The sequence below is a fragment of the Salmo trutta genome, chromosome 32, assembly GCF_901001165.1.
Source record: "Salmo trutta chromosome 32, fSalTru1.1, whole genome shotgun sequence".
In the NCBI taxonomy this organism is placed as follows: Eukaryota; Metazoa; Chordata; class Actinopteri; order Salmoniformes; family Salmonidae; genus Salmo; species Salmo trutta.
In genome coordinates this window covers 14906976-14928181 of record NC_042988.1, presented here as the reverse complement: position 1 = coordinate 14928181, position 21206 = coordinate 14906976, and the positions used below count along the sequence as shown (strand labels likewise).

Sequence of the window (21206 nt, the reverse complement as noted above, 5' to 3'; positions counted from 1 at the left end):
AGGTCCTGGATGGCAGGAAGCTTGTCCCCAGTGATGTACTGGGCCGTTCACACTATCCTCTGTAGCGCCTTACGGTCAGATGCTGAGCAGTTGCCATACCAGGCGGTGATGCAAACGGTCAGGATGACTCAATTTGTTCATTTGAGTCAGTAATGCCCAGAGCATGCCCTGCCGTTGAACGATGAACTGAAAACTCAAAAGAGTCATGATTCTACAAGCCTCTCGTTCACCATAGGCGGCAGGCAAGACCCCCTAACGGCGAACGATGAACTTAAACATCTAAATAGCCATTCTACAAGCCTCTAGCTCACATGTTGTTCACCATAGGGGGTTTATTGAAGCTGTCATTTGTGACAGAGAGTGTGATTTAAACAATGGATATTTGTTGATTGCTAGGCATACAAACATTATCATTTTTTGATACATTTGAAACAAGGTCTAGTTGGGGCTGCAACTGGACTAGATTGTGAACGACTCTTGATGGAATGCATTGCTCGACTGAGCGTGATAAACAATTAATTATTGAGTTTGACTTGGTTGAGCAGAGGCTGTAAATGTTTTGGTTCTACAAAGCTGTGTCCATCATAACATTCAATAATCAATTAATTGCATACATTTTTGCACCATATGATCAATTATTAGTTATAAACATGTATTTTCTTCTATACTGTCTATCTATTTTCCTGTTTCATATGACAGACAGTTGTTGGTCAGAGCACGTCTTTGGACCAAACATGGATGTAGCAACTAAGGATTCTAACTTTTGGCAACCAAAGCAGAATAGAGCATGGGAACTTCTAGCTCTAGTTATATCCCTGTGTGGATATCTTCCATACAGGGTTATGGCGTGATGTAAAGTGGCTGTTCCACTGGATATCATAAGGTGAATGCACCAATTTGTAAGTCGCTCTGGATAAGAGCGTCTGCTAAATGACGTAAATGTAAATGTATGTGCCCAGAAGAGTGTATCGCCATCTACATCGAGTCACTCACTATAAGTCAATACTTGTATAAATGCCCATTCTTTAATGCTTTCCTTGTACCTATGTTTGTCCTGTGTAACTGCAAGCTTTTCTTTGGGTGCTGAAATCTGTAATTTTTAATATAACTTTTATAAAACACATTCTATGTGACGTCTGTCAAATTGCGTCCCCGTAATCCGCTGTTGTCCAATGGAGTAGGAAGTTAGTGACTTCAAGCGTGCACTACAACTCAATACTTCTATAAATATCCATTATTTAAGGCTTAAATGTGTACCTGTGCTTAAATGTGTAGTAACAGTCTGCTCTTTCTCCGTTAACAAACAATAGCTCCCTTGGCAGAGGTCTCGTAAAATGATACTTTTATAAAAAATTATGGGTTTCAGCACCCACAGGAAGGAATGCAGATGCACAGGAAAAACATAGGTGCACGGTAAGTGTTTAAGAATTGACATTTTTCCAAGTTTCGACTGATAGTGACTCGATGTAGTTGTCGGTACACTCCGCTGACACTCGTATCAACCATAGAGTTACGTTGACTTTAGCTAGGGAGTTTGTGAGTGTCATAAAATTATATAAATATGACTTTTCATGTTAGCCAGTTATATATTTGGAAATGTTAGCAAGCTAACTACACTAGCTATGTAGCTACTATCTATCTAGCTACTGTAGCAACGTTGCAAATTGACAAACTAGGAAAATGACCATAGACAGAAAGTGGGCGTAACGATCGTCAAAAGGAGTAGACCAAGGTGCAGTGTGGTATGTGTTCATCTTGATATTTATTTTAAATCTGAACACCTAAACAAAATAATAAACAATGGAAAAACGACTGTCACGTCTTGCAGGCTTGACAAAGCAGTACAAAAATAAGATCCCACAACTCAAGGAGGGAAAAGGGCTGCCTAAGTATGGTTCCCAATCAGAGACAACGATAGGCAGCTGCCTCTGATTGGAAACCATACCTGGCCAAAACATAGACATATAAACCATAGAATGCCCACCCCACACCCTGACCTAACAAAATAGAGAAATAAACCGTCTCTCTCAGGTCAGGGCGTGACAGTGGGGTTGTTCTCACCATATAATTAGGAATTAGAACTCTCATGTACTGTATGAGAAATGGCTGAAGTTAATGGGCGTTCACTTTCGACAGGATAACGTTGATGGAAATAAAATGAACTACTTTCTTGTGAGTAATAAATGATGTGTCATGATGTTTGAGGTGTTAAGGTGTGTGGGTTTGTGTGCGCGAGTAAAGAGTACAAAGGGTGTGATATTGATGATGATCTGATTGGTTGGGATCACTAGACCTACTCTAGGTATGAGATAACTTTCCAATTTAAATCATTGCATCCATTCAAATTAGAATATAGGGAGAAACAAAACAGTAGAATACAGTGTTTATGGATAGAAGTAACAAAATGTGGAATGAATATTGACAATGCGCTGTCCTTGAGCACATCAATGGACTCAATCAATATATTTTGTCTTTGCATGGGCACTAGGGAAGCACTAAGGATACTGTGACATTCCCCCTTACCTGTCTCTATATACACTAAAGGTCATACAGAGGGACAGTGAGCTAAATGCAGGATGACATTTCATGTTAATTATCCAGCTACCTGTCTCAGCTTGTACATTTAAATATATGGGCTCATGTTGATATAGTTCCCCTACAGACCAGCAAGGATATCACATCTTGAATCAGTGAAACGCTGACTAAAGTTATTAAACACTTCACATTTTGGTATAGTTGACAGGATTACTTTAGGAAAGTAAAATTGGAGTTGTATATGTAAATGTCCATTATTTGAGTTTAACATTGTTATTCCGCTGAAGGTATTTTTAGAGCCCTAAACCCTACTAGAGGGGAAACCTCCTTGGATTAATGGTTATAGCCATCAACATGTCTAGCATGCACTGCAAGTCCCTTAGTCTCCCTCTGAGTTCCACCGCATTGGTTTCTCTTGATGGAAGGTGTCATGAAATCGCACACAACAACACACTTTTGGATGAAGGATGGCGAATTGAATTTCTTCTCAATTTGCTGAATGCCCTTGGAAATGGATGCTTATTGACATCTGTACCGGAGAGCCCCAAACGTCCAAACCTCAAGTCAAATCAATATTATCTATCAGCACGCCTATGCAACCAGTCTACGTGAATTAATAATATAACTCAAACTAATATCTGTGCAAAAATATAGATTTATTGTTGGTTCTCCGTCATATTACTTGACTCCATTCATCTTTGTCATTTCGACAACATTGTCTATCAATCAATAACTTTTGGCCAAAGTAGTCAAGATGAATAATGCTCTGAATTAGGATTCCTAACCATTATCGATTATGAATTTGTCCCTGTCCTTGAACTCATTCACGGGGCCTAAATGCTTTTATGTGAAGGGAGTGCTTCAATCTCTTTATTTGCCAACTTTTTTTAACAAACAGTATTTATCCCATGCCCATCATGTATACTAAGATGCAGGTTGTTAACATTACTGTATGTGTGGCGTGAGATTCCTTAACATTGCCCTTTAGAATAGAGCAAGCCAGTATTGCTGATGAATCATGGCTGCAGTGGTTATCTGCATCTGATAACCTGGTGAGGGACATAATGTGCAAAGTGCCAGAGAGAAAGGCCTGACAGCTGTGAAAATCAGCCCAGAATATTTCCCGGGAAACAGGCTTTGTTGCGTCATGGCATGAGTCCTTGACAAAGTACAAGCCAAAAACATGGAGTCTGAAATTATGTCTCTGTCTCTCTGGGTAAACAAGCCAGCACACATTCATTACACAGCCCCTGACTGGGCCTCAAATGTGTATTGAACAGCTGGGGGCAAATGGGAACAATTTCCTTCTATGAATTGAACCCATTTGTTATATTTTAGGATTGATTCTTTGTCATGGGAACCATCAATACCAGTATGTGGATGTGAAATACGAAATTATTTTATCTCAACAAAATGGATTCCCACAAAAATGTAATCTCTGAAAATCTTTATCAAGATGCCACCCAGTTGTGACCGTAAACATCAAATGAATGTGGCTGTATTTTTTAAACATAACATTTGCATTTTCATGCATTTAACAGTGTAATCGTGAGCCTTGGCCTGCCCAGCAGCAAAAGTCTTTGCCCCCCCCCCCCCCCCCCCCCCCCCAATACCGTGTAGAGAACTATCCAACCAAGCAACTCTGACATGGCATCAGTGTTACATGTAACTGATGTTTGAGAAGCCATTACCTTGGCACATAGTAGACAGCTTTATTTAATCTACAAGCTGCCAGGCCTGTCGCCTTCCCAGACTGGCACAGCAGGTGCTTGTTCCTCCAATCTGCAGGGGTTGGCACGAGCCAGGTCATTTTATTCAATCTGGGGGGGCTGGAAAATCTGGCAAGGAACAAAGTTCAATGCTGACACCTCCAGGTAAATGTATAATTACTGGTACCGACCATACGCTTTCATTCTTCCAGTATACACCAGACAGAGGACTGCAATGGAGTCAATTTAAGAGTTCAAAATGAATGCGTTGCTCTGGTGGAATTTTGGCCAAATGCAGCATTTGATATACCTGATTACCTATTTAAACCTTTTTTTATGTATTTTTTCCACATCTAAGCAAAGGAGGTTTGACCAAGTAATAATAGATGTCTAAATATTGGAGATGGTGAAATACCTCTCATATTGAATAGATATTCCCCATCTCTTTTTCATATAATCTAGATTTAGGAGCAGGGGAGCATTGCCCAAGAAGACTGTCATTCAGAGTGGACAATTACCTCGTCTCATACGGGGATCATTTTTTAAATTAGGGAGAGTAGGGCCAGGTGCTAGAATGTAATGTTATGCTGTCAGAGCCACAGTGTGTCTGGGAACAAAGGTCGGTGGGATCCTCTGTCTTCAGTCTGGAGTCTGGGATTTTATCTGGAAGAAGAGCTTCTCCCCAGGATCTACCAGGCCAGAGGGGTTAAAGGCACAGCTACAGGACTTATCAGAGATGCCATGTTGGTGTCCCGATGTCAGGATTAGACCATGACCATGAAATACATGTATGGTAGCTATGTACACTCAGGGAACTACTACCTTAGATACTTAAAGCAAAGGGGAACTGTGGTCATTGTGGAAATTCGGACTGAGCATTTGAGTCATATTTCATTAAGTTAATTGTACATAAATGGCCTTTGTAGACACTTCAACTGAATATGACTCATATTTTCGTGTAGCTCATAAAAGTGGTTGTATGCCCACAATCATTTTGGATAAAAGCATCAACATCAGAGATGTCAGAAACAGACCTTTTGTTGCACCTCAATGGAAACATTACCATTGGACAATCTGCTAACAATGGTTGAGATGTTTTGTTTTATTATATTTTTTTGACAAGGTCTTCACAGTATCATTGTTTTGTTAACATCCCCCCCCCCCACACACACACACACTTTTTAACAAAGCACCTTTTTATGTTATTTTTAAACAGCATTGTCTTTCATTTTCAAAAACATTTTGTTATAATTTGTTTTAAAGTTCAGTTATTCTGACTCATGTCTCCCTTTAGTGGTGCTGCACCTCTCCATTTCAATTTTTCTGATCGACAGAATATAAATTGAACATTTATATTGTCTTACATTTCTCATGACTCTTGAAGAAGAGAGGACGCGCCACTGTCATCTGCTATCTGAGCTTTTTAGTTTTCCCCAGATGAAATGTGATTTGTCCGCACCAAATCCCCGCCATTTAATGTGGGATGTGATCAAGTGTGCAGGCCGTATCTATAATGCATCACCGTGTTGCTCTGCACAAGGAAAGGCCTATAATAAGTTCTCTTTCACCACACCATTAGAGAGCATGTCTCTTCATTTCAGTGTACATTGATAATTTACATGGGGCCTGACACAGTAAATGAGAATTACCGGGGTTATTTGTTGTTTTTACTCTCCTTTTCCAGTCTCGTCAACATACTGGGGGTTAACGCTTTTCTTCTTCATATGCATTGTCTGAAAACAAGTTATTGTGTTCTGTAATTGTTGAGCGGTAAACACAATGCTTGTTGACATTTGCAGAAAATAGGTGTTGATCACTGAGCCAGAGCAGATTCGCAAAGCCAGTAATTGAATAGTGAGGAGTGCGGTGAGGGAGGGAAAGATGTGGCGAAGCCTGCTGTGAACAGCAGATGGCACTGGCGGAGCAGGAATGAGTGTGAGAGCTGAGCTCGGTCTATCTATGCTCTCTTTCCTTTGAGGCTGGCTGGTCCATCCACTCCACCAAGGTGAATAATGACGGTGTATAACCCACCCGAACTCTAGAGTAGCACTTTTTAATCTAGTTCAGATTTATGATGTTAACAGCATGAAAATGCCCCCTCTTCTTGTTCGGGATGAAATAGAATGTATGTGTGGGCATTTAATAAAAGGAGGGTGTTTTGAAAGGTGATAGAAAAAGGCCTTTGCCTCGGCTCTCACTGAAGTGAGTGGAGTTGTGAGTCATCTCTCAACCTTTTAGATGTGCGAGTGAGGAGGAAAAGCATGAGGTGAACTGATAACCAAGGACTACATCAGACAGGAATGAATTGAAAGACGAAGTGTAAATTGCAGCAACTCCAAGATAGATGAAAGGCAGAAGCGAAGAATGTTGAAATTGGAACTCAAAACAGGGCCATAAAAAAAGATGATGAATAGCAAATATAGATTGACTGTATCTAGTGCCTCATTCACCATGTGCACCCCTGTGGCAGAGTTCCTCATTTCCATAAAAGTCTACTTCCTCCATCTGACAAGAGAGAAAACACTAGCTGCTGCTTTACAAGAACACTGGGCATGCCATTAAGAATTCTCCATTACATGGCTGTAAATTTACTGTGCATCTAGGTACGCGTGTACTTCATTGATTTATTCATGAATTTATTAATTCACTCATTCATTTCCGAACGATACCCATGGAAGCAGTTCAATATGAAATCCAACATGGGAATATATGGAAATACAATGTAATGTCGCAATTGGGAGTATAATTTTAAGATACAGAGTAACTCTGCAGTTGTCAACAATGAACAATAAAGAACGGATTAGTTGTATTGCAAAGGATGTATGAACTGAAGACCTGATACTCCAACTCCAGCCTCTAGCAACAAATGAGGGGTCAACCAACAAATAGACAGATTGTGAAAATATTTGACAAGCCAGAGTGCGAGAGATTAATGTGATAGATCAATCTAAAGATTTATTCCTTCCCAGCCAAAGGTCTCCATTTCTGTCAAATGCCTCCTCGCTGGATCACTCACCATGGACACAGCGCCATATCATTATCTCCCTGAAAGAATTGTTTTGTTTGCTGGCAACAGATACCAACGGATGACCTTAATTATCATGTGCCAGCAATGCTGGGTTTTAGATTACTGAGTTACTTGAGCAGCCTGCTTCAGTAAAGTATGCTGCATGTTATATTGTGATTGTGTGGGCAGGAGCCGATAGCCCCTCTCCTTTCCCCTGTATGGAACCTGATGCCAGCACAGGGCACTCTGGGGAAGGTTTCAGCAGGACAGGGCATTCAGCCAAATAGCACTGCTGCTCCCACACAGGTTTACAATTTGTCTTGCTGCTCCTCTGGATACACCTCATGAAAACAAATGAACTCTCACCTTTGTTGCTACGGCAAGGAAGTACACAACATTGTTAGTGACAACGATTCATTACAGGATGCTCAGGGTTATTATGGGATTGTTGAATGCCACCCCCTCAGGGTCCAGATGCCCTACTGTACGGCTGCATCTGAGATTTGATTGTGGTGAAAATTGGATGGGGGAGAAAAAGAAGTGAAGGATATTTAGTGACCTCAGTTGTCCAGTGATGTTTTGGCCTAAAGGGTTTTCAGGACTACATCAAAGACAAGAGCAGGGAGCAAGTGTAGAAAATTCAGTCCAGGGTCAGAGGTCATGTGCTGTATAAGCACTCCTGGTGAGGGAAGATCATAAACCATGGGGTGTTAAATCGATTTTCAGTGTTCCTGTGTGGCCCGTGGCTGAAACAGTGGGGGATAGACATGTCCGTCATCTTTATGCGTACATTTATAGTGCCTATGAGAAACTGTGACCGTCTAAACCTCGTATATCAATATATTTTAGACCAAGTAAAAATAGTATAGTAGTTGACTTTCAGTAGACTGAGCCTAATAAGAACATTAGTCTTTGTCATACCGCAATGAGAAAAATAAAGCCAACTATTGTAATGCACTGTCATCATGAAATAGATTTATGAAATTAATGAATATCTAAAATGAATCTTGTGTCTTACTGTCATAAAAGAAAAATGATCAAGTAGATTATTAATCGTTATGACATTGTCATCATGTTGGCTTAGTTTAATCACAGTGAAATCCCATGCCATAGCCGTACCCCAAATGACCTTTTCACATATGCTGAAACGTTCATTGGGATGTGCTTAACATGAAGGTACAGAAAGGTCAGCGTGGGATTGAGGGTAAAACACGGTAATCCCTGATTTTAAGGGATTTCAATGAAAATGAGCTTTGTCTTTCATCCCTTAATCAAAATTATAGTGGATTTTTTTAATCAGCGATTGAATGGCTTCTGTGGCGCATCCCACCAACCATGCATGCCTCATTGTTGAGTAACACAGAATGAGTTCAAGAATTCAAGCTCAGATTCGGGCTAATTGAGTTTGTGTCTTCAAATAAATGCAGGTAGTGGTCTTTGTAGTACAAGCCTTTTGCCACTACTGCCCATGATTGACTTCAATTATAGACTTTGGGGATTAGGTTGACCCAGGGTGGAAGTAAATCGTCTGGCTCTGCATACATAAATGAGTGATTATCAATTCTTGATCTAAGGGTAGCATCCCAACGCAATTCACTGAGTGCGTCAATAGAAATGTTGTCACTTTTATAGAGCTATTAAATGTTAGGACGTATTTTCCTGCCTTAGAGCCTAACCATCAGACTGGGTTTCATACACCACCATTACTATGTCGTCATGGTTTTCCATCCGTCTCCCCTACAAGTGTCCTCCTTTAATGCCCTTTCATAGCAAGACATCAGATGTTATATCATTAGAATAGTGTTCAGAAGTCTGTGCCTGTGTTTAGCACTAAGTATAGGTATGAACCACATTGCCTCAGCGATCACACAGCTTGGACAGATTCCAAGACTCACTTGCTGCCTACTGAGCAGTCATGGATGGATGCAGTGAACAAGGATTGGGTTTTGCCCAGGACATGTACAACCTCTGACTACAGGACCCCTTTTACACTGCTGCTATTATGGACTTCTGAAACAGGTCTCAGTTCATTTGATATTTCATGATTAATGTATACCTGGATGAGGAAAGGATTAGCAGGCTTCAACTGATATAGATCTCTATGTATAGCTTTGATCCTAGACATAGAAGTGAACATAATCTACGGTATGCAGATTCAACACAAAGATATGTTATCTGCCCTTTATGAGTCATTTGGAATGATTTGGAGGTTCTCACTGGTACCTCATGTTAGAAGTCACCATTGGTTGGATCTCAGGTATCTCCACTAGAAGTATACCATCTTGTATACCATCTTAACCGGCAGGGAGGATAGACATGGTTGCAGGATCTCTACACTAATTACACAAAGCCTGCATGTTGCATGCAGATATCCAGATGCCTTTATCTCCTCTCCATCAGAGCCTGAATGGAGTTGTAGAATGCAGAGGAGCCAGTGTGGGGTCAGTGACGGCGAATGCAGCTGCGCATGTGTCAGGGAGTTAATGGAGGCTCCACTGTAACAGATTACAGCAGCTCTGTCAGAGGAAGAGGGGAGGCAATGCCTGCAGCACATCCATCACTGGGCCCTGTCTATGTGCAGCCTCAGTCTCCCTAAGCCGTGTGATAAAGGTGCATGTCAGCTCCCCTCTGCTGCTCAACTGCATCCAATCCCTGCAGAATCCACACAGAGGCTCAACACTGGATAGGCTGGTACTGTACTGCACCTGCAGCCTGCTATGTGCACAGCAGGACAGAAACATATAGGCTTGAGCTCTCACCAGTGTTATTTCCTTCTTCTTTCTTTGGTCCTTTGGATACCTCAGACTCAGACCCTCTGTCCAGATTCTTTCCTGCATATTACATGGTTCTCTCTGTTACCAAAGGCAATTATAAAGGGTTGAGCTTATTGTGTGGCAAATCCCCAATCGGCTTGTCTGCACAGGGGACTCTAGAATTAATCCTGTCTGAGAGAAGGAGAGAGGGAGAGAGAGAGAGTAGAAATAAAAGAGAATAGCGATAGTAGAGAGAGTAGAGAGAGTAGAGAGAGAGTAGAGAGAGAGAGAGAGAGAGAGAGAGAAAGAAGGCATACTGTGTTTTCATGTCATTAGTGTCATGCTAGCAATGTGTTAAAAATACTTTGTTCAGGTTGTGTCTCTCTGCTCAAGATTACAACATCAGACATTCTTTAGTCCATTAGCGACACAAGCTTATGTTTCTTTTAGACATGCTTGTGTAGGCCGCTGAGAAGTTGATTCGTTTCTCAATCATATCGTTTCATTTTTATCAAGGAGGATAGTATGGTGTTGAAAAACACCAACAATTAATTTTTGCTAATATTCCTTATGACACTACACTGTCTGGACCCTAATGACAGTCATTACCAGCTAAGATGTATGTTTATAGCACAAATATCAATAATGCTAGGGAATTCCACTTTCATACCTACTGTAATATTTCATACCTACTGTAGAGGCTAACGATGATACTCTGTGTTATGTAGATTGGTACAGTGGGCAGGCTTATAGACTCATCTGCACTGAACTCAGATGCCTCTGTAACACACTGATGTGGCATATCACCATTCATTGTAAATGCACCAATGCAATAAGCATTTTGAACAGCTCACAACTCCTAATATTGTAGCAGCTTTTACGGTTGAATACATGATTACAAATACATTCACAATGCATTACAGGTGGTTTCTCTATGCCGTTACTTACCGATGCATTGAAAACACTCTCAAAAACGGATGACTTATTTCTCTCAAAACTCTGCTTGTCAGATATCACTAGTCTTCCTTGACTCCGGGAATACTCTATTTATTTTAGCTTGCCTGGCATGGGTTTTTCTGAGAGAGAAGCATATGTTATTTTCTGGAATTCTCAAAGCAAATTGTTTATTTCAGTGTGCAGGGGCGTAAATTGCATACACTCTGTTTTAAATAGTTAAGATCAATCATATAAAAAATCTTGCTTTCAAAAGTTAGTGTTCCTTTCACAATTAACAAAAAAAAAAAAATCCTTTTTACATGAAATGGGAGGGACAGCTGGAGCTCTACCAAAGCTGTGTGCTGGGAACGGACAGCATACTTAATCAGTTCAATTAGACCTTGTTCCTACCAATATCTATTGATAATGTGATGTGAACATGTATCACAAGGCATACCTTTGATCATCAGAAATGAAGGAGATAGCACATCTGCCAGTCACCATCAAACACAGCGTATCTTTAAAGAATAAAGTTCCAACTGGGTTAGAGAGTAGCCTTTAGTATTCAGTAAGCCAACTACTCAGATGTTCGATGTGGACAGAACAAAGATGACAACTGCCAGGGCTGAAGGTCAGCTACAAACGTAAGGGCAGTCATAGATTTGAGCTTTTGTTGAATTAACTGCACCGACTTTACTGGGAAGCCTGATGGGAATCGCATAATTGGAATAAACTGTGTTGCACATTCAAAATGGTGGTATTTGTACAGTAGGTTATATTATTGATATCGATCCATATTTTATGATGGAATGATATGTTTTTATGATGGTGAAATAGAAGAGGTTGTTTTGATTGACATTACTGTGGACGTGTGTCCAGCTGAGGTACTTCTTTTCAGAGGGAACGTTATCCGAGATGTATATATTTCAAACCATCTCAGTATCAGTCGGTCTGAATTTATATTCCGCGGACATGTTTTATAAACAGCTTTATTGTGTTATGAAATGTGTGGTTATAGGCAACAGATGTATGGTCATAAACAAAATGGCATCTGTATACTTTTTGGTGACTATGGATTTTATGTGGCCTCAACATTATGGTTTTATCTCTCTCAATAGTCCCCAAATGATACATCTGAAGACTACAGCATTGCCACGAGGATATTAACATCCCTCCATCCATCCATTATCACGTACCTCCCCATGTATATTTACCTTCCTGACTGACTTAAAAGCCTCATAATTCAAGAATATGAGATATACTGCAATTATCCATGTCCCCTGACAATTTGAATTCTATTTTGTTTTGATTAAATGCGTAGAACACCAACCAATACAGTCATGCTTTGCTGTCTAAAAATGTAGCACTCTCATTCGGAAGCATAATTTCCTCCGAGGTTTATAACAACCGGGCCTCAAATGAATACGAGATGACCAATGTGCTGCAAACCTTTTTCAGATAGCTTTTTAAATGCACCTATTTGTTTTAATCTCCAATCTCTGCCCTACCATTAGGGTTTCCAATTAAGCCCCGAAAGACAGGCAGGAACCTGGCACATCACAGGAGCAAGAGTCCTAAACAGACATCTGTGTGCCACTCAGCCATGCCTTAAATACAGCAAGGACGTAAATACATGGAATTGAATTAGTTAACATAAAGAATGAAACTTTCCCTCTAATTGGATTAAGTGATGGATGCCCCACTAGCATAGGGACAGACGTATAAGAACATCACTGATTGTTTCCATGGATTTTAGCTGAGGATAAGAGGAAGGCTGTGATATGGATTGGCTTTGCCTCATAATGCAACCTGGTCTCAGAGCATTTCTTATTATTCTGTATGTAAATCTGAGATACTCCATTTAGTATGATATCTAATGTTCGTATGATATGTATCCATTTGTGGATGTCCATCACCCGTTTTGTATGATATGTTACAAATTACAATGCGTATTATATGTTACGAATTTACAAATGTACAAAATGTTACGAATTTACTAAACGTACAATATTTTACAGTCCCCTCCTGTACTCCCTGTTCACCCACGACTGCATGGCCAGGCACGACTCCAACACCAACATTAAGTTTGCAGACAACACAACAGTGGTAGGCCTGATCACCGACAATGATGAGACAGCCTATAGGGAGGAGGTCAGAGACCTGGCCGGGTGGTGCCAGATAAACAACCTATCCCTCAACGTAACCAAGACTAAGGAGATGATTGTGGACTACAGGAAAAGGAGGACCGAGCACGCCCCCATTCTCATTGACGGGGCTGTAGTGGAGGAGGTTGAGAGCTTCAAGTTCCTTGGTGTCCACATCACCAACAAACTAACATGGTCCAAACAGACCAAGACAGTCGTGAAGAGGGCACGACAAAGCCTATACCCCCCCAGGAAACTAAAAAGATTTGGCATGGGTCCTGAGATCCTCAAAAGGTTTTACAGCTGCAACATCGAGACCAACCTGACTGGTTGCATCACTGCCTGGTACGGCAGTTGCTTGGCCTCTGACTGCAAGGCACTACAGAGGGTATTGCGTATGGCCCAGTACATCACTGGGGCTAAGCTGCCTGCCATCCAGGACCTCTACACCAGACGATGTCATAGGAAGGCCTTAAAAATTGTCAAAGACCCCAAACACCCCAGTCATAGACTGTTCTCTCTACTACCGCATGGCAAGCGGTACCAGAGTGCCAAGTCTAGACAAAAAGGCTTCTCAACAGTTTTACCCCCAAGCCATAAGACTCTTGAACAGTTAATCAAATGGTTACCCGGACTATTTGCATTGTGTGCCCTCCCAACCCCTCTTTTTACGCTGCTACTACTCTCTGTTTATCATATATGTATAGTCACTTTAACTATACATTCATGTACATACAGTGGGGGAAAAAAGTATTTGATCCCCAGCTGATTTTGTACGTTTGCCCACTTACAAAGAAATGATCAGTCTATAATTTTAATAGTAGGTTTATTTGAACAGTGAGAGACAGAATAACAACAAAAAAATCCAGAAAAACACATGTCAAAAATTTTATAAAATGATTTGCATTTTAATGAGGGAAATAAGTATTTGACCCCTCTGCAAAACATGACTTAGTACTTGGTGGCAAAACCCTTGTTGGCAATCACAGAGGTCAGACGTTTCTTGTAGTTGCCCACCAGGTTTGCACACATCTCAGGAGGGATTTTGTCCCACTCCTCTTTGCAGATCTTCTCCAAATCATCAAGGTTTCGAGGCTGACGTTTGGCAACTCGAACCTTCAGTTCCCTCCCCAGATTTTCTATGGGAGACTGACTAGGAGACTGACTAGGCCACTCCAGGACCTTAATGTGCTTCTTCTTGAGCCACTCCTTTGTTGCCTTCGCCGTGTGTTTTGGGTCATTTTCATGCTGGAATACCCATCCATGACCCATTTTCAATGCCCTGGCTGAGGGAAGGAGGTTCTCACCCAAGATTTGACGGTACATGGCCCTGTCCATTGTCCCTTTGATGCGATGAAGTTGTCCAGTCCCCTTAGCAGAAAAACACCCCCAAAGCATAATGTTTCCACCTCCATGTTTGACGGTGGAGATGGTGTTCTTGGGGTCATCGGCAGCATTCCTCCTCCTCCAAACACGGTGAGTTGAGTTGATGTCAAAGAGCTCCATTTTGGTCTCATCTGACCACAACACTTTCACCAGTTGTCCTCTGAGTCATTCAGATGTTCATTGGCAAACTTCAGACGGGCATGTATAAGTATTCTTGAGCAGGGGGACCTTGCGGGCGCTGCAGGATTTCAGTCCTTCACGGCGTAGTGTGTTACCAATTGTTTTCTTGGTGACTATGGTCCCAGCTGCCTTGAGATCATTGACAAGATCCTCCCGTGTAGTTCTGGGCTGATTCCTCACCGTTCTCATGATCATTGCAACTCCACGAGGTGAGATCTTGCATGGAGCCTCAGGCCGAGGGAGATTGACAGTTCTTTTGTGTTTCTTCCATTTGCGAATAATCGCACCAAATGTTGTCACCTTCTCACCAAGCTCCTTGGCGATGGTCTTGTAGCCCATTCCAGCCTTGTGTAGGTCTACAATCTTGTCCCTGACATCCTCGGAGAGCTCTTTGGTCTTGGCCATGGTGGAGAGTTTGGAATCAGATTGATTGATTGCTTCTGTGGACAGGTGTCTTTTTTACAGGTAACCAGCTGCGGTTAGGAGCACTCCCTTTAAGAGTGTGCTCCTAATCTCAGCTCATTACCTGTATAAAAGACACCTGGGAGCCAGAAATCTTTCTGATTGAGAGGGGGTCAAATACACTGCTCAAAAAAATAAAGGGAACACTTAAACAACACAATGTAATTCCAAGTCAATCACACTTCTGTGAAATCAAACTGTCCACTTAGGAAGCAACGCTGATTGACAATAAATGTCACATGCTGTTGTGCAAATGGAATAGACAACAGGTGGAAATTATAGGCAATTAGCAAGACACCCCCAATAAAGTAGTGGTTCTGCAGGTGGAGACCACAGACCACTTCTCAGTTCCTATGCTTCCTGGCTGATGTTTTGGTCACTTTTGAATGCTGGCCGTGCTTTCACTCTAGTGGTAGCATGAGACGGAGTCTACAACCCACACAAGTGGCTCAGGTAGTGCAGCTCATCCAGGATGGCACATCAATGCGAGCTGTGGCAAGAAGGTTTGCTGTGTCTGTCAGCGTAGTGTCCAGAGCATGGAGGCGCTACCAGGAGACAGGCCAGTACATCAGGAGACGTGGGGGAGGCCATAGGAGGGCAACAACCCAGCAGCAGGACCGCTACCTCCGCCTTTGTGCAAGGAGGAGCAGGAGGAGCACTGCCAGAGCCCTGCAAAATGACCTCCAGCAGGCCACAAATGTGCATGTGTCTGCTCAAACGGTCAGAAACAGACTCCATGAGGGTGGTATGAGGTCCCGACGTCCACAGGTGGGGGTTGTGCTTACAGCCCAACACCGTGCAGGACGTTTGGCATTTGCCAGAGAACACCAAGATTGGCAAATTCGCCACTGGCGCCCTGTGCTCTTCACAGATGAAAGCAGGTTCACACTGAGCATGTGACAGACGTGACAGAGTCTGGAGACGCCGTGGAGAACGTTCTGCTGCCTGCAACATCCTCCAGCATGACCGGTTTGGCGGTGGGTCAGTCATGGTGTGGGGTGGCATTTCTTTGTGGGGCCGCACAGCCCTCCATGTGCTCGCCAGAGGTAGTCTGTCTGCCATTAGGTACCGAGATGAGATCCTCAGACCTCTTGTGAGACCATATGCTGGTGCGGTTGGCCCTGGGTTCCTCCTAATGCAAGACAATGCTAGACCTCAAGTGGCTGGAGTGTGTCAGCAGTTCCTGCAAGAGGAAGGCATTGATGCTATGGACTGGCCCGCCCGTTCCCCAGACCTGAATCCTATTGAGCACATCTGGGACATCATGTCTTGCTCCATCCACCAACGCCACGTTGCACCACAGACTGTCCAGGAGTTGGCGGATGCTTTAGTCCAGGTCTGGGAGGAGATCCCTCAGGAGACCATCTGCCACCTCATCAGGAGCATGCCCAGGCGTTGTAGGGAGGTCATACAGGCACGTGGAGGCCACACACACTACTGAGCCTCATTTTGACTTGTTCTAAGGACATTACATGAAAGTTGGATGAGCCTGTAGTGTGGTTTTCCACTTTAATTTTGAGTGTGACTCCAAATCCAGACCTCCATGGGTTGATAAATTGGATTTCCATTGATTATTTTTGTGTGATTTTGTTGTCAGCACATTCAACTATGTAAAGAAAAAAGTATTTAATAAGATTATTTATTTCATTCAGATCTAGGATGTGTTGTTTAAGTGTTCCCTTTATTTTTTGAGCAGTGTACTTATTTCCCTCATTAAAATGCAAATCCATTTATAAAATGTTTGACATGCGTTTTTCCGGATATTTTTGTTGTTATTCTGTCTCTCACTGTTCAAATAAACCTCCATTAAAATTATAGACTGATCCTTTCTTTGTCAGTGGGCAAATCTACAAAATCAGCAGGGGATCAAATACTTTTTACCCCCACTGTACTACCTCAATTGGGCCGATCAACCAGTGCTCCCGCATATTGGCTAACCCGGCTATCTGCATTGTGTCCCACCCACCACCCGCCAACCCCTCTTTTACGCTACTGCTACTCTCTGTTCATCATATATGCATAGGCACTTTAACCATATCTACATGTACATACTACCTCAATCAGCCTGACTAATCGGTGTCTGTATGTAGCCTCGCTACTTTTATAGCCTCGCTACTGTATATAGCCTGTGTTTTTACTGTTGTTTTATTTCTTTACCTACCTGTTGTTCACCTAATACCTTTTTTTGCACTATTGGTTAGAGCCTGTAAGTAAGCATTTCACTGTAAGGTCTACACCTGTTGTATTCGGCGCACGTGACAAATAAACTTTGTTTTGACTTGATTTGAAATTTGCTAAATTATGATGTGTTTACGAATTCTAGCTAGGTGGCTAACGTTAGCTAGGCTAGGGTTTAGGGTTAAGTTTAAGTTCAGGAGTTAGGTTAAAGGGTTAAAGTTAATGTTAGGGGAAGGATTAGCTATCATGCTAAGTAGTTTCAAAGTAGCTAAAAAGTAGTAAGTAGTTGAAAAGTTGCTAAATAGCTCAAATGCTAAAGATGTCCATGATGAGATTTGAACTCGCAACCTTTGCTTTACGTTCTACATTCCATTTCACTTCACCACTTTGTCCTGGATCATCTGTCCTTGAGGGTGTGTTAAGGGCACCTAGGTGTTATGAAGTGAACCTTGGTCAGGGTCTGGGCTCATTCTGCTAAGGCAGATCCCTCCTGGGCTCAATGACTTCACACAAGGAGGGTGCTCTCGGTAATAACTCTGCTAGATGATATCTAATCCAGGTACTTGAAGTCTATCTGCACTCACAATTGGTGTGTTTTTTTCTCCATTTCCCATCTCCCAACAACACATGGGTCTACGAACTGCAGTACATATCAATGACAGCAAGGGCAATAGAAACATTATTAATGTGTTAATTTACAGGACAGGCGAGGTGTGCAGGGCTCAGGAGACTGCAGTTTTTTGGACCGAAGGGGATAAAGCTGGAGGAAATGATTTCTATGATGATGGGGATCAAATAGGAAATATGAATTATTAATCACAAGCGTTTTGTCCCTAATGCCCCTGAGGAAAGAGAGACTGCTGCTAACACAATCCCCATCCCATTTATTTTTATGGAAAAGTTATTAAAGTATGTACTTGAGATCAAATGGTTAGCACAAGAGGAAACGATGAAAATAATGAATGTCATCGCCCTGGTCCGAACATTTGGAGGCTTTTAACAAGCGATCAGACATTTGCTGCCGTCCAGCAATAAATTATGACCTAGAGAAAACTTAAAACCTCCCTATTTATTTAGTTATTTACAGCGGGGGGAAAAAGTATTTGATCCCCTGCTGATTTTGTACGTTTGCCCACTTACAAAGAAATTATCAGTCTATAATTTTAATGGTAGGTTTATTTGAACAGTGAGAGACAGAATAACAACAAAGAAATCCAGAAAAACAAATGTCAAAAATGTTATAAAATGATTTGCATTTTAATGAGGGAAATAAGTATTTGACCCCTCTGCAAAACATGACTTAGTACTTGGTGGCAAAACCCTTGTTGGCAATCACAGAGGTCAGACGTTTCTTGTAGTTGCCCACCAGGTTTGCACACATCTCAGGAGGGATTTTGTCCCACTCCTCTTTGCAGAACTTCTCCAAGTCATTAAGGTTTCGAGGCTGACGTTTGACAACTCGAACCTTCAGCTCCCTCCACAGATTTTCTATGGGATTAAGGTCTGGAGACTGGCTAGGCCACTCCAGGACCTTAATGTGCTTCTTCTTGAGCCACTCCTTTGTTGCCTTGGCCGTGTGTTTTGGATCATTGTCATGGTGGAATACCCATCCACGACCCATTTTCAATGCCCTGGCTGAGGGAAGGAGGTTCTCACCCAAGATTTGACGGTACATGGCAGCCTGACACCTGGGAGCCAGAAATATTTCTGATTGAGAGGGGGTCAAATACTTATTTCCCTCATTAAAATGCAAATCAATTTATAACATTTTTGACATGCGTTTTTCTGGATATTTTTGTTGTTATTCTGTCTCTCACTGTTCAAATAAACCTACCATTAAAAGTATAGACTGATCCTTTCTTTATCAGTGGGCAAACGTACAAAATCAGCAGCGGATCAAATACTTTTTTCCCCCACTGTAGCTAAGAGTTTATTTTCAGAAGACAATGGTTGGCTGCCAAGTGACCGGGACTTCTCTGAGGGATTAGGAGAGTACATACAAAATAATCCAGTCTATTTGGCCCTCATTAAACTAACCTGCCTCGGCTCAGCCATATTCTCCAGATAAACCTGGCCACACCCCATTCATCTCAATGTAACCAAATGTACAGTATTACAATATTCTGCTGCAAAGCATACATTCCATAATGCATTATTTCAAACTCTCTAGCATAGAATTCCATTACAGAAAAAGGATCGCTCTGCTGTGCCAAATGATAATTAACCTGCTTGAGTGCAACTTTGTCGACTCAGGGTTGTGCTTACAATGGTAATCACAGTAATCTTATGTGAAATATTAAGCGGCACTAGAGAAATCCAATCAGTGTTGCCTATATAGCAAAAAAAAGCATGTGTCACAGTGCATGGTACAGAATACATCTCAAATCAAATCAAATGTTCTTTATCACATGCTCCGAAAACAACTGGTGTAGACTTTACAGTGAAACTGCTTATGAACATTTCCCAACGATGCAGAGTTGAAATATAATAATACAAATAAAATAGTAACTAACACAAGAGGAATAAAATACACAAGAATGGAGCTATACTCTATACAGAGAGTACCAGTACTAGATCAATGTGGAGCTATACTCTATACAGAGAGTACCAGTACTAGATCAATGTGCAGAGGTATGAGGTACTTGAAGTAGATTTGTACATGAATGCAGGGCAAAGTGACTAGGCATTCGGATAGATAATAATAAGAGTAAAATGAAGAATACAGTAGCACCAGCAAATGATGATTGTAAAAGTGTGTGAGTGTGCATGTGTGTATGTATGTGTGTTTGTGTTGTGTCGGTATACGTGTGTGTGTTATGTGTGTGTGTGCATATGTAGAGTTTGTGAATTTATGGGGGTTTTGTGTCAGTGTAACAGTATAGTGTGTGTGAGTGAGTGTGTGTATATGGTGTGTATATAAAGTCTAGTGAGTGTGTATGTGGTGTGTATATAAAGTCTAGTGAGTGTGCATAGGGTCAGTGCAAATAGTTTGGGTACTATTAATTGACTATTTAACAGTCTGGCTATTTAGCAGTCTGGCTATTTAGCAGTTTTATGGCTTGGGGATAGAAGCTGTCTCTGAGCCTGTTGGTCCGAGAGCCGATGCTCCGGTACCGTTTGCTGGATGGTAGCAGAGTGAGCAAATTTTTTGGGGGGGCAATGTTTCGGCCCTTCCTCTGACACCGCCTGATATAGAGGTGCTGAATGGAATGGAGCTCGGCCCCAGTGATATACTGGGCTGTCCGCACCACCCTTTGTAACACTTTGCGGTCAAGGCGGTGCAATTGCCATACCAAGTGGTGACGCAACCAGTCAAGTTGCTCTCGATGGTGCAGCTGTAGAACTTTTTGAGGATCTTAGGATCCATGCCAAATCTTTTCAGCCTCCTGGAGGGGGGGGGGGCTGCCTTGCCCTCTTCACGACTGTGCGGTTGTGTGTGGACCATGTTAAGTCCTCAGTGGACGCCAAGGAACTTGAAGCTCTCAACAAGCTCAAGAACAGTTCCAACGAGCTAACAGACAAGGTAAATAACTTTTAGTTAAAGTGTCACGTGTAATTTTCCCCCCTAATTTCATAGCATACACTGAGTGTACGAAACATTAGGAACACCTGCTTGCTCTTTCCATGACATAGACTGACCAGGTCAATCCAGGTGAAAGCTTTGATCCCTTATTGATGTCACCTGTTAAATCCACTTCAATCAGTGTAGGTTAAAGGGGAGGAGAAAGGTTAAAGAATCATTTTTAAGCCTTGAGACAATTGAGACATGGATTGTGTATATCTGTCATCCGGAGGGTGAATGGGCAAAATATAAAGTGCCTTTGAACGGGGTATGGTAGTAGGTGCAAGGCCCACCTGTTTGAGTGTGTCAAGAACTGCAACGCTGCTGGGTTTTTCACACTCAACTGTTTCCCGT

At 42.0% G+C, this 21206-nt stretch overlaps 1 long non-coding RNA gene across 1 annotated transcript; it reads right to left on the bottom strand.

Annotated features, from left to right (window-relative positions):
- Positions 1-14167: 14167 nt before the first annotated feature.
- LOC115170613 (uncharacterized) lies at positions 14168-18816 on the bottom strand. The gene is made up of 2 exons (XR_003871073.1): positions 18756-18816; positions 14168-14200 (listed from the first exon to the last, which is right to left on the bottom strand). It is a non-coding gene; the product is annotated as an uncharacterized LOC115170613 (long non-coding RNA).
- Positions 18817-21206: the final 2390 nt, after the last annotated feature.